The 13303-nt window shown below is 32.5% G+C and overlaps 1 non-coding gene across 1 annotated transcript; it reads left to right on the top strand.

The window, feature by feature from the left end:
- Positions 1 to 376: 376 nt before the first annotated feature.
- Positions 377 to 483, top strand: LOC139856665 (small nucleolar RNA R71). The gene has a single exon (XR_011762131.1). It is a non-coding gene; the product is annotated as a small nucleolar RNA R71 (small nucleolar RNA).
- Positions 484 to 13303: the final 12820 nt, after the last annotated feature.

Raw genomic sequence — 13303 nt, 5'->3', positions numbered from 1 at the left:
GGAAATATTCTCTCGTTGTTCCATGGTTTGCTCAATGTGACAATCTTTCGTTAAGTGTGGTCCACCGCATTGCTCATAACTAATTCGTATTGCGTGAATATCTTTATTCATCTTTTCCATTCGTCTCTCGAAAGCATCTATTTTTGCGGAAACGGAATCAAAGTCATGGCTAGAATCGGCTCTAGCCGCTTTAGATGAACGAAAGATATCTTTTTCTTGGTGCCACTCATGTGAGTGGGAGGCTGTGTTATCAATGATTTTATGAGCTTCGGTTGCGGTTTTTTTCATAATGGAACCACCAGCTGCTATGTCGATGTCTTTTCGTGTAGCAATGTCGCATCCTTGGTAGAATATTTGTACTATTTGATAAGTATCTAAACCATGTTGAGGACATCCCCTCAACAATTTTCCGAATCTTGTCCATGCCTCATATAATGTTTCATTTGGCTTTTGCACGAACGTAACAATTTCTCCTTGAAGTCTCACAGCTTTAGATGCCGGAAAGAATTGTTTAAGAAATTTTTCAACTAAAACATCCCATGTATCAATCGCCCCTTCAGGTAACGATTCTAACCAATCTTTGGCTTCTCCCTTTAAAGTCCAGGGAAATAACATGAGATAGATCTGTTCATCCTCAACTTCTCTGATTTTGAATAGAGTACAAATCCTATTAAAGGTTCAAAGATGTTCGTTTAGATCTTCTTTTGGCGTACCACTATATTGGCATTGATTAGTTACCATGTGTAGGATTTGTCCTTTGATTTCATAATCTGGCGCATTAATGTCTGGCTTAATAATGGCGTGTCCTTGGCCCGTACGTGTGGCTCTCATTCGATCTTTCATACTTAGAGGTTTTGTTACTTCCATAATTGAAATTGTTGAATACAAATCACTAGAGGATTCTGATTTAACGATTTGTGGTTCAGGAGGAATGATTAGTGGTTTTGGATCTTGGAATTGTCCTTGAATATCCTCCGGGTTTTCAATTTTGAAGTCGGGTTCAAAAAATGGATTATCGGAAATTTGAATTGGAGTACTTGGTCGACTAGATGACGATTCTAAAGAAAAATCAACGGCGACAATATTGGCTAGATGTCTTGATCGAGTTACAGGTGGTGAACGTATGAAAGTTGGTGAACGTTTTGCTCGGTGCATTCACTGAATATCCTATTAGTTATAAAAGATAAAAATTATATAAGCTATCAAATTAATAGACTTTTCTGATTTTGCCCACGTTTTGAATAGCCAATAGATGCAGCAGGTAGCCAGGACCCTTTAAATCAGAAGCCCACAACTCGCCACTAAAAAATCCAACTATTACTACGAACCAGAAAATTTTCGATGTCTATCAATTTAACCGCTTAAAATAATTTTTCGTTTTGAAATTTTAGAGAAGAAATAGAAAATTCTATGTCCTAAAAACTAGAGCGTCGAGAAATAAGAAAGAAAAAGAGCTCGTCGGAAAACGTCGGAAAATAAAAGGTCGAAAAATAAAAATAAGAAAGAAAAACGTCGAAACTTAAAAGTCTAAAAACTAAATCTAAAAAGTTGCGCCTAAAGGTATTAAAGCTTAAAAGGAATTCTATATCCAAAACGGCAATAACTTAAAAAGTACTAAAATCTTAAAACGGCGTCACAAAATTCTAAAGCACCTAAATCTTAGTCTAAAGAAAAAGCACTTAAGGGATTTTACGGCAAAGCCTAAAAATATAGAAATAAAAATAAACTATGGCTTTTACTATATCTTAAAACTAGTTACGAGCGAAAAATATACAAATAAATGATTAAAATATACAATTTATAAAAAGATAAAAAAATAATAAAATTACTTATTTTTATACAAATATTATTTTTATATTATTATTTTATAAAAGTATTAATTTATTATATTAATAAAACTAAATATAACTAAAAAATACAAAATAAATAACAACTAAACTAAATCATTATTAAAATAAACCCTAATTAGGTAATTAATAATAATAATAATAATTAATTAACTTAACCCTAATTCAGCTGTCCTAGGTTTCAGACGTGTCAGACATCACCATGCGGTCGCATGGATTTGAAGCTTCCGGTTCATGCGATCGCATGGACCTGAATTTCGGATCACAAATTGGGCTTCTACAGTACTAGGCCCGATTATTTTTACTTTTTTTCTGTTTTATATTTTTGTAAAATATTTATATAAAACTTATAAATAAGAAAAATTTACTTATTAGTTTTTTTTATAACTTTTCACAATAAATAGAAATATAAACTTTTTAAATTTAACTAAACTTAAAAATATAGATATATATTTTTCTTTTTCTTTATATTTTTGATTATATTATATAAAACGTATTTTTATAAAAATGAATTAAAGCTTAAATTTTTTTTTTAATAGCGTTTCGCTTCGGCGTTCCCCGGCAGGCCAAAAACTTGATGTGTGCAGCGGCGTATACGAAATAGTTATATTTTTACTACTAAATACGATATAATTTACACAAGTTTTTTATTTATTTATATAGATGGAATATACCTAAACCTTGCTACAACACTTATAAGCAGTGTACCTAATCGTAGAGTAGTGTAGTTTTTAGTAAGTTCGGTTCGTTCTACAGGAAGCTATCTGAGTTTAACGCTATATTTTAATAACTATAATATATATAATTATATAGAGTAATATTATTATAAAAGGGGGTTTTACCGTTTAATGACCGGTTTGTCGATTTTAAATAAAGCGTAAAGATAAATGATGATAATATAAATGACAGAATTTAAATTTCGATAAAGTAAATTGCAGTAATTCAAATGACAGTAAATAAAGGTACGATGAAATATAAAATAAAAGTATTATGCTTATTTAAACTTCCGTAATCATGATGTTCGACGTGTTGATTTTAATTTATTACCCGGGTTAATTGTCCTTTGTCCTGGTTTATTTGATACTTATCTGGCTTTTGTCCATAATAGTCCATCGGTCATAATTATAAAATGCTCGTCAAATTAACCTTATTCCCGAAGTCAAATATTTCAACTAATTAGGGATTTGAACTGTAACAAGGTTTTAATACTTTGTTTAATGATTACACCAGGCTATCGACTACGTATAATCCAAGGTTTTATTACTTTGTTAACAATTACACCAATTATCCTTGTATGTAATCCACCCCTATTTTAATGAGATATGAATATTAATTTACCCACTTGATCAGAATGAATAATCAATTACCCAACCCGAATAATTAATTAAATGATCGTAAAGATGTCGTATAAACGTAACTAAATAGAACATACATTATCATTTTAATAATTATTAGATTAACTAATTTGAAGATAGGTTCGACAGATTCTAATGAGTTGTCATTCGATTAGACAATACCCCCTATCTATTAATAGTCAATAGTCCAATGTCCACAAGTGTCGGTCTTTTGTCCAAACCTTAATTATGGTACAAAATCTAATAACCCCGTCTTAATATTTAGTCTAACATCATGATTACTTTGGCTCAAATAAGCATAATAATAACTTAGTTACGAGACATTAATTTAAAAAGGAAGAACATAGCTTACAGTGGTGATTAATCGCTTAGCGTTACACGGACAGAGTTCCGACTTAAAACCCGTAAAACATTTCTTACAATAACCCAACTAAACCATAACTTTATTATTAAAATTAAATTAAATTAAAATTATAATATAAATATATATTACATTGATGAAGGAAAAGAAAAAGATGGTGTACATTTCGTCGAGCAGAAGCATGATATTTATAGGCATAATTCCTGATTCTGATGCCCATGCTAGTGCATGGGTTTTTTAGTGCAAATCTCATGCACTCGCATGAGCTCATGCACTCGCATGGATTTTATGCCTATTTCTCATGCGATCGCATGGCCGTCAGATCCAGCTCACATATTTTTTGTTTTCTTGCTTGTCGACATATTATTATATATATAATATATATATAATTTATATTAATTATATATATATTATATTATATTCTTGTGCATAGTTGACTCGTAATTTTAGGACAGTTGACTCGCGCGTTGATGCTCGGTTTATGTCTCGGTTCCGGATTTTCGAACGTCCTTTCGTACGCGTAGATATCGTGCACTTTGTGTTCCTCGGCTCGTACTCTTGTCATTTTTAGATGTTTATTATCAATAAATGGAACCACTTGGATTGTATCTTGTACATTTGAGCTTTTTGGTCATTTGCGTCTTCAAATAGTCGTTTTCTTCTTTTGTCTTCGCACTTATTTATTTAAACGATTACAACATAAAAATAGAACAATAGCAACTAAAAGCTTTACATATTGGAAGGATATTGTGCCTAAATATATGTTCATTTGGAGCACTATCAGTTTCTCAGGTTCATACTTGGCTACTTGATACATGCTTCCGCACACTTTGATTACTTGCTTGGGGTCATGCATACATGCATACGCTAGTGATAGCACCTTTGGATTCAAACTTAAAGCATACATACTTACGCTATTTATAGCAATCGTGATTTTCAACTTATATTATGTCGCAAGTTATTTCATTTATACTTATTAACTTTTGTAAACTTAAACTCGTTGTCGAACCGCTTGGTAACTTAAAACTTTGCAAGTCATACACGTTTCAAATGAATGCGGCATAATTTTGGTCAAACGCGTCTCATTTAGGGACTATGACTACGTAACGGGACCTAAGTTGACGGCACCGTTAATGGCGATTTTGTCGGGTCGTCACTTGTGCATGTCTCATTTAGGGACTATGACCACGTAACGGGACCTAAGTTGACGGCGCCGTTAATGGCAATTTTGTCGAGTCGTCACAGTTGGTATCAGATCGTTGGTTGTAGGGATCTAAGAGGTGCATTAGTGTGTCTGACAGAGTCGTTAGAACGCATTAGTGAATCTAGACTATAACCGGATAGTTAACCATTGCATTCTGACTTGCATTTGCTATAGATAGCACTTATTTAACTACTGGTGCATTATATACTTGAATCTTTCTTAGGTGAACTTCTTAATTGTACCTAACTCTCGTCATGCGAATCCATATTCTGCCACTTTCTGGTAACACACGTAAATTCAAGATCCATACACGTAAGGATGACGATGACTTCATTAGTTATACTAGTTCGGGAACTTGGTCTCCCAGGTTATTATTCACCACCGTCCCAGCTTACTATCTACGAGTACTATAAAGTTTCCACCACTATGGAAATCATTAACCACTACCGATGTTACACCGGTGATCTTCACAATCTACCACTTCTTGTTACTACCACCACTACTCTAGATGAGTATCGTCATCACTGCTTATCACTATGGTTGCGTACTACTCGTTATCCTAATTCGTTACTCTTTTCATACCTAAATACATTATTGTTTGACTTGAACCGCATTGACGTGAACAACCAGTTATACACTTTCCTCGAGAAACGCATCTTCAGAGTTGCACTAATTCTTTCGATTAAATACGAGTTACGTTAGAGATGCCGTTACATTTTGTTCATTTTAAATCTTCACGATTACACGAACTTGACTCTATGGAGTGATGTGGGAATGGAGGTATGAGTTAGTATAATATAACGACACTCAATCAATGGGGTTATATCATGGTAATTCATACTAAAGTTCTAATGACTCGTGATGGTGATTGGACTCGATCAACCTAATCACCGCCATGTGCCATGTACATGACTTTATTTTTCCTTGTTGCCATCTGAAAACTTCGAGAATATTGATAACAACCATACCAGGGACACATCTTGATATTTCCAAATCATAATGATGCTTCTGAATAAATGACCAATTCTTTCAACTTCAAAACATATGCTACACGTGTATACTATCTCGTTTTCGCACAGTTTTATCAACGAACTACCAAAATGCATGATATGCTCACATCGAGGCAGAAAATTCTCTCGTATTACACTCGTACTTATGTATAAGGAAATCTTTTATCTAAATTCTCAATGGAGAAAGAGACTCTTCATGTTATACTAGTATTCGCCACAAGGGGTGAATAGTCCTAACTAACGTTTTCAGAAACTGATAAGAACTTGCTCTAACAAACGTTTTTCAGAAACCGACAAGATGGGAAAAGCTTATACTAATATACATTTTAGGAATTCTATCTCGACACGGTGTGCCATTGTCATTTATTTCAGATTGAGATACTCGCTTCACTTCTAAATTTCGGATTGCCTTACAAGAAGCCTTGGGAACACGTTTAAACATGAGTACCGCGTATCATCTACAAACTAACGGACCAAGCAAACATACGATTCAAACCCTGGAAAACATATCACGAACTTGTAATTGTTGCCTTTAATTGATTCCTCTTACAACGATAGTTTTCATTCGAGTATTAACGCCGCACCTTTCTTGAAACTCTATATGGCCGCAAATGTTGTTCTCCTATTTGCTGGGCCGAAGTAGGTGACAAGAAAATCCATGAACCGAACTCATTCATGAAATAACCGTTAAGATCATTCAAATCCAAGAAAGGCTCAAGAAGGCCCGTAATCACCACTATGCCGATGTTAGATGTAAACCTCTCTAATTCCAAGTGGGTAGCCGCGTAACGTTAAAAGTCGCACCTTGAAAAGGTGTAATCCATTTCGAGAAACGTAGAAAGCTAAATCCGCGATATTTTGATCCTTTTGAAATCTTGGAGCGTATTAGACCCGTTGCTTACCGTTTCGAACTCCTAACTCAATCGAAATCCGTTCATCCTACATTCCATGTATTAAACTTAAAGAAGTGTCTTGCCGAACAAGAACTTGTTGTTTCTTTTGATGAGCTTACTATCGATGAAAAACTCCACTTCATGGGAAAACCGGTTGAAATTATTAGTCGTGAAACCAAACTTTAACAACGAAGTAAAATCCTGATCGAGCATCAACATCATACGCACCATAGATACCAAGGAGTACTAATAAAAATCAACGATGAAGTATTGATTCATAACTTCATTGGAGAAAAATTCTGCGGTGATTATGTAATCTCTAAAGTCTTAGAGATTATCTATTCCAACCTTAACCATAAATCAGATGAGTGGATCGAAATGATAGAAGGAAGAGTAGAAACCCTGACAAGAATGGTGCATGGTTTACAAGCTAGACTTGTTGTACACGCACCACCGGTAGTACCACCAGCATCACCATCAGTATCACCAACACCGGCAAAACCTGTAGCACTACGAGCTCCGCCAATTCCATAATCATCAACATCATCACAAATCAACAACGCGTATATTGTATCAACGAGTTATGAAGTATTAACTCATTCCTCCTGAAGAAATTATATGTATATTTTATATATATGTGAATTTTGAGATCAAAATATATCTTTCCGTACTAAGCTATTATGTATGAATTAAATAAGGGTAGATACTACTCGGTTAAATTCATATTACTAATATACTATGATGTACATCCTTCCTTAACAACTTAACCATCGTTAACTACGACCTCTGTTTCAACTCCGTGAATTCCGTTTCATAATAAACTAAGTGTAGTATTCAATTACATGTTTGATTTTACACTTAGATATACTTGAAGCTTTCTAGAAAACATCGTTCATATCTTACGAAGTTTGCAAGAATTCACAAGCATCAACATCCGTCACCAAGGAATGTCAATAAGAATAAATAATAAAGTATTGATTACATTTGTGAAATACTCCGCAAAGATTATGTAATCTCTATTGTTTTAGAGATTATTCATTTCTAATTCCAGCCGAAAATCAAATGAGCTTAATTTAATATTAACTCATCAAATCTGTATTACATCTGAAGAAAAAATACATATATTTTCATAAAGACTGTAATAAAAATTCTCATGTACCAAAATATTACTTGTAAAACTTTTAACAGGTAGGTAATACCCGAGAGATATATAAATTCACAATTAATATATTGCATTCTTCAAATCTGATTCAGCAATCATTAACTATACTCACTACTTTCACAACGATATACATTCTTTCATAGAAATCAAAACAACCGTTCTCATCCAAATTCAATTTCATATTCTAATTTTGACAGATCAGAATCCAAGTTAAGACTTAATGGGAGACATCACTCTTAAATCTCTACATCTTTCAAAGCTATACTTTGACTTCAAAACTGTGCTAAAACATCACTTCTATTCATTAAACACATAAAACAATTTTTGTGTTATTCAAAAATTCATTGCAATCTACATTCAAACCCTTCATGATTCTTGAAAACACCTCAATTAAGTAACAATCGAGATAATGATCCAACCACATGTTATCCACAATCATGCATCTGGAAAACACCTGGTTTAACACAAATCCGTCAGCCATTAGCGTTGTTGTTGCCGAAAATAACCTTGCAAATCCTTTTCAAAGTAGCCAGTTTTGTCACGGTTCTAGCAAGTCAACCTCGACTTTTCAATCGGATTAGCCGTATTATAACCTCAATATATACGTTGCCCCTTCGCCATCATTACCGGAGCACCTTTTATATTCCACTATATTATCAGCAGATGTACCAGCAACTTCGGCTTTAGTCTCTCTGAAAAATATCTATATTATTCATGAAACCCCATCATGTACTTACCTACATCCTCTAACAATAATTGCTATACCAATTATCGGGAATCATCAATCATCAATCTCGAATCTCGCAGTGTTTTCACTTCAATTATATGTATACATATAATGTGTAACTCCTGGAAATTTTGATCTTCAATTCTGATCTGAAAAGCACCCAGTCTACGAATCAATACCCTAAATTTTGAAAAAGCTAAATGAAGCAGCAGAAACTATAGACAACCGTAACAGTCAAAAGTTTGATGATAAAGAATAGTGTGTTGGTAAAGCTCAGAAAAAGAGAAGGTTTGGAATTGGAAAACGGATTGAGCAAACCATGAAGGAGGCTGTGGACAAATCACAAAGACTAAATATTCCTTCAAAGAATCCAAATGATTATGTGTCTGCTGAAGTCTTTAGCGAATACCTTGCTCCTTACTCTCAACTCTTGCGGACAATATTCTTCATCATCCTCTGATCTTAGATATTCTAAGATATCATAATATCTTGCATTATAAATATCTTCGATGTTTCTGAAGATATCTTCATAACTATTGTTATCCGAAATCATTTACCTCTTCGCGCTATCTGTGTTACATCATAAAAGAAACTATTTTAGTTTCTAAATTCTGAAACCTTCGAGTTTAAAATATGAATGTTTTTGAAGTAGTGTTGGCAACTGAAGCATGAGTTAGTATAACATAATGACACTTGATTAACGTGATTATATTACAATAAGTCATGCTGAGTTTCTAAATGGAATGTGATGATTCACAGATCATAACGTCATCATGTGCCATGTTACACGACTCTTCCATTCTATTTAACCTCTAAAAAAATATCAAGAAAATATTTTCTTGATGATTCTGTCTTTTCCGGATATTCTGGTAATTTGACAAATCAAATCGTGCTACTACCTTTCCTTCCTACTTTGTATATTATGATAATTCGAAACTCCATACCTACGAATTCTGGACCATTACTTGTGAAAAGAAAACAAAAGCATGAAGCTCCGAAATAGAAAGGGGGTATAAATCGCAGCAAACAGAAAAGACCATTAACCGTAGATGTCAATGATTATGGAAAAACAGGAGCAGGGACTCCGAAAAATAAGGAAAGATATAAGGCCCAACGACAATACATAAATTACAAACCGTGTATATCAATATGTATTGCAACGAAAAGACACGGGAGAACTAAAAACACTATAAAACCAAGAGTATAGTAGAAGTGAATAGATTCTTCCGGCGGCAGATGAAAAAGAAGAATGACGGATATAAAATTTAGGAGTATATCAAGGATTAGAACCGGATGGAGCATATTGACGAATACTTTAAAGTATGAATTGAGAGAGAAAGAATAGAAGGTGTGAGTTTTAAGGAAACGAAGGGGGTGAATTTATAGTAAAATATCCGACAGAGCAATCAAAATAGATGATCGCATTTAAAGCGGATCCTAATTCCCCTTATTACCGAAGAATCAAATCTTATTATGAATATTTTATCCAAATCTCTTGAACTTGGAAATCAATCCTATCTACGTCAAGAGATATGACGAATCTACACCTACTCATTTCACTTTTTTGTGGTAGCTTAACTCGTACTCTTCACATAAACACATTGTCTTATCCATATTACTTAATGACAATAAAACTCTAATTTCCAACTCATAAGAGTCATGAAAACATACTTATTGTCAGCCATGACCATCCCAATCAAATTTTGGGACGAAATTTCTTTAACGGGTAGGTACAGTGACAACCCGGAAATTTCTGACCAAATTTAAACTTGATCTTTATATGTTTCTGACACGATAAGCAAAGTCTGTAATGTTGAAATCTCAAAAACTTTGAACTGTGTTCATGTACTCATTTACCCATCAACTTCTCTTGACGATTCACGAACAATTATGTGTAAAACGACCCGGATTTTTCCGTTAATATATATGAGATTAATATTTACACAATTAAATGTTTTCAACATGTTAAGCAATCAAACATGTTAAGACTTGATTAATTGAAATGGAATTTATGTAAACATTTGACCACCCTTTTATTCTTACGATTCAAGAACGTCATAACTTGTATTAATTATATATATATATATATGTGTGTGTATATATATATATATATATATATATATAGATTTAACTTGAAAATATGATAATTAAATATCTCATTAAGTATATTAACAAAGTATTATATATATTTTTTTATACTACTAATTTAAAGAGTTTTTGAACAATATATATATTACTATTTAAATGAAGTAATTAACTTATGTTAATATGTATTTACATATAATGAATTACGAGTATAAATACATCCTTACAAGTATTGAATACACTTTATAATATACCAATACATATAAAGGATAGCTATACTCATATTTCCGTTCAATTTCCTCAAGAATTCTACTCGCATTCATACGGTATTTTTACCCGTATTATACACAGCTTCTAAAAGTATTTACTATTGGTATATACCAATAGAAATCTGCAATTATTTGTGTAATATGTCATCCATGACCTAATCAATTTAATATATCATCCATGACTTAATACATTTTAACTTATCTTAGATATTTTCACTAAAAACCCAAATTTTCAAGCCTATAAATAAGCACCATTTCTAATTTATTTTTACACATTCATTTTCCAAATTTTACTTCCAATTTTCACACACACTTGCAAGAACTCTCTCAAGTTTTGTTCTACTACTTCTTTCCAGCAACTTTACATTCTAAACTTGAGGTAAAAACTCTACTTCAACTCTTATTCAATTCATAAGTTTATAGCTATCTACATAAGAGTTTATAAACTAGAACATAGTTTAGTTGATTCTAAACTTGTTTGAAGAACTAATATAATCTTTCTAACTTAACTCTAATAACACTTATTTATATGTATTATGATGTTATATTAATTTAATATAAGAACTTATAACTTGTACATATGAAGAACACCTTGAAACTTAACATATATCGTTTAATCTCCATTCGGTAAAAAGCGGGCTGTTTTGGGTTGGGAATTAAAAACCTATCTTAGACTTTGAGTTCGAGGCTAAGACTTTGGAAATATGTTAATATATGTAAATAAGACTTCCAATATTTTTTTCATGATTTTAGACAAAGTGAAAGTATTTTTTCAAAAATCATATATTGGGTGGGTGCCGGGATTCTTCCAAATCTGTCTACCGGCACAAAAAGAGGGTAAAACTCTGAATATTAATATATGGGCTGAACTTTTCGAATTGTTTTTGAAAAATTAACTTCTTAAGGAATCCATAGCAATTTTATTCACTTCAAACGGAGTTGTAATGAATATTTGGCGAGCAAAACAAAATCTGCTAAAATTAACATTATATGGATGAAATTTATATTGTAAAAACTATATTAACCATATCCTTGCTAACTTTTACTATATCCTATATATATTTGGACATGTTATCATTAGTATAACAAAATATTATAATCTTAGTTAAATCCGAGATTGTATATATATATATATATAATAATAATAATAATCTTGGTACATTCCATGACAATAAGTATACAATACGTTTTGATAAATCCTAAGACAATAAGTATACAATACGTTTTGATAAATTCTAAGACAATACGTATACAATACGTCTCTGGGTTGATGCAAAGACAATACGTATACAATACATCGTGGGGGTAATTCTAAGATTATATATATACCGATTATTGGACTGTTGGACATTTCGGACTATTTTGGACTACTAACAAAGGACTACTAACATAAAAATGTTAAAAATTAATATATAAGTATTCTATGAACTTGTTTTATTTTATTCACATGTCGTATTATTATCTGAATCATTATTATTGTTATAGGTTCGTGAATCCAAGGACGACGGCCATATTTTTAATAAGCTGAAAAACTTATTATTAATATACTTTTACTACTGTGAGTCTATAGTCCCATTTTTAAAATCTACAAATATTTTGGGATGAGAATACATGCATTTTATGTTTTACGCCTATACACAAGTACTTAAAATATATTCTACGTTGAGTTGTACCACTTTGCATATATTCCCTAATAGCTTGGTAACTAATACTTACATGTTGTAAGAACATGTATACGTGAATCCTATTGATAGATCTATCGGGTTTGACAACCCCAACCGGGCTAGTCGCTCTAGTATCGTAAATGGTTGCATAGTACTTCGTTTTTACTACACTTGGTATAGTGTAGGGAGATTTCATAATAAAGGGAATATGCTACATTTATGGTTAAGTATGGTTACCGAAGCGCTCAACAACTTATAGAATACTTTTATACACTTGCGAGTGTACATATATTTATAACTATGAAATCTTGTGGTCTATGTTTATATCGATGATAAACCTATATATCTCACCAACCTTCGTGTTGACTGTTTAAGCATGTTTATTCTCAGGTCCTTAAGAAAGTCTTTCGCTGTTGCATTATCTGAGAAAGCTGTGCATGGAGTCTCATGCTTTTGTTTAAATGAAGTGTTGCATTCAATAAAACCTTTGTCATGTATTATATTCGACAGTTATGTCATGTGTGTAGTATTTGGTAACCGATGTATCATGGGGATTATTTCTTAAATAATTACCCGCTTGTTTAAAACATGCATTATGTATAATAATGGTGTGGTTTTTATGAAACGAATGCAATATTTTTCTAAATCGTATCATATAGAGGTCAAATACCTCGCTATGGGACCAATGAATAACATACTGCGTTTATAGTAATATGGACGGGTCGT

The sequence above is a fragment of the Rutidosis leptorrhynchoides genome, chromosome 6, assembly GCF_046630445.1.
Source record: "Rutidosis leptorrhynchoides isolate AG116_Rl617_1_P2 chromosome 6, CSIRO_AGI_Rlap_v1, whole genome shotgun sequence".
Taxonomy (NCBI): domain Eukaryota; kingdom Viridiplantae; phylum Streptophyta; class Magnoliopsida; order Asterales; family Asteraceae; genus Rutidosis; species Rutidosis leptorrhynchoides.
This window is presented reverse-complemented; position numbering and strand designations above follow the sequence as displayed.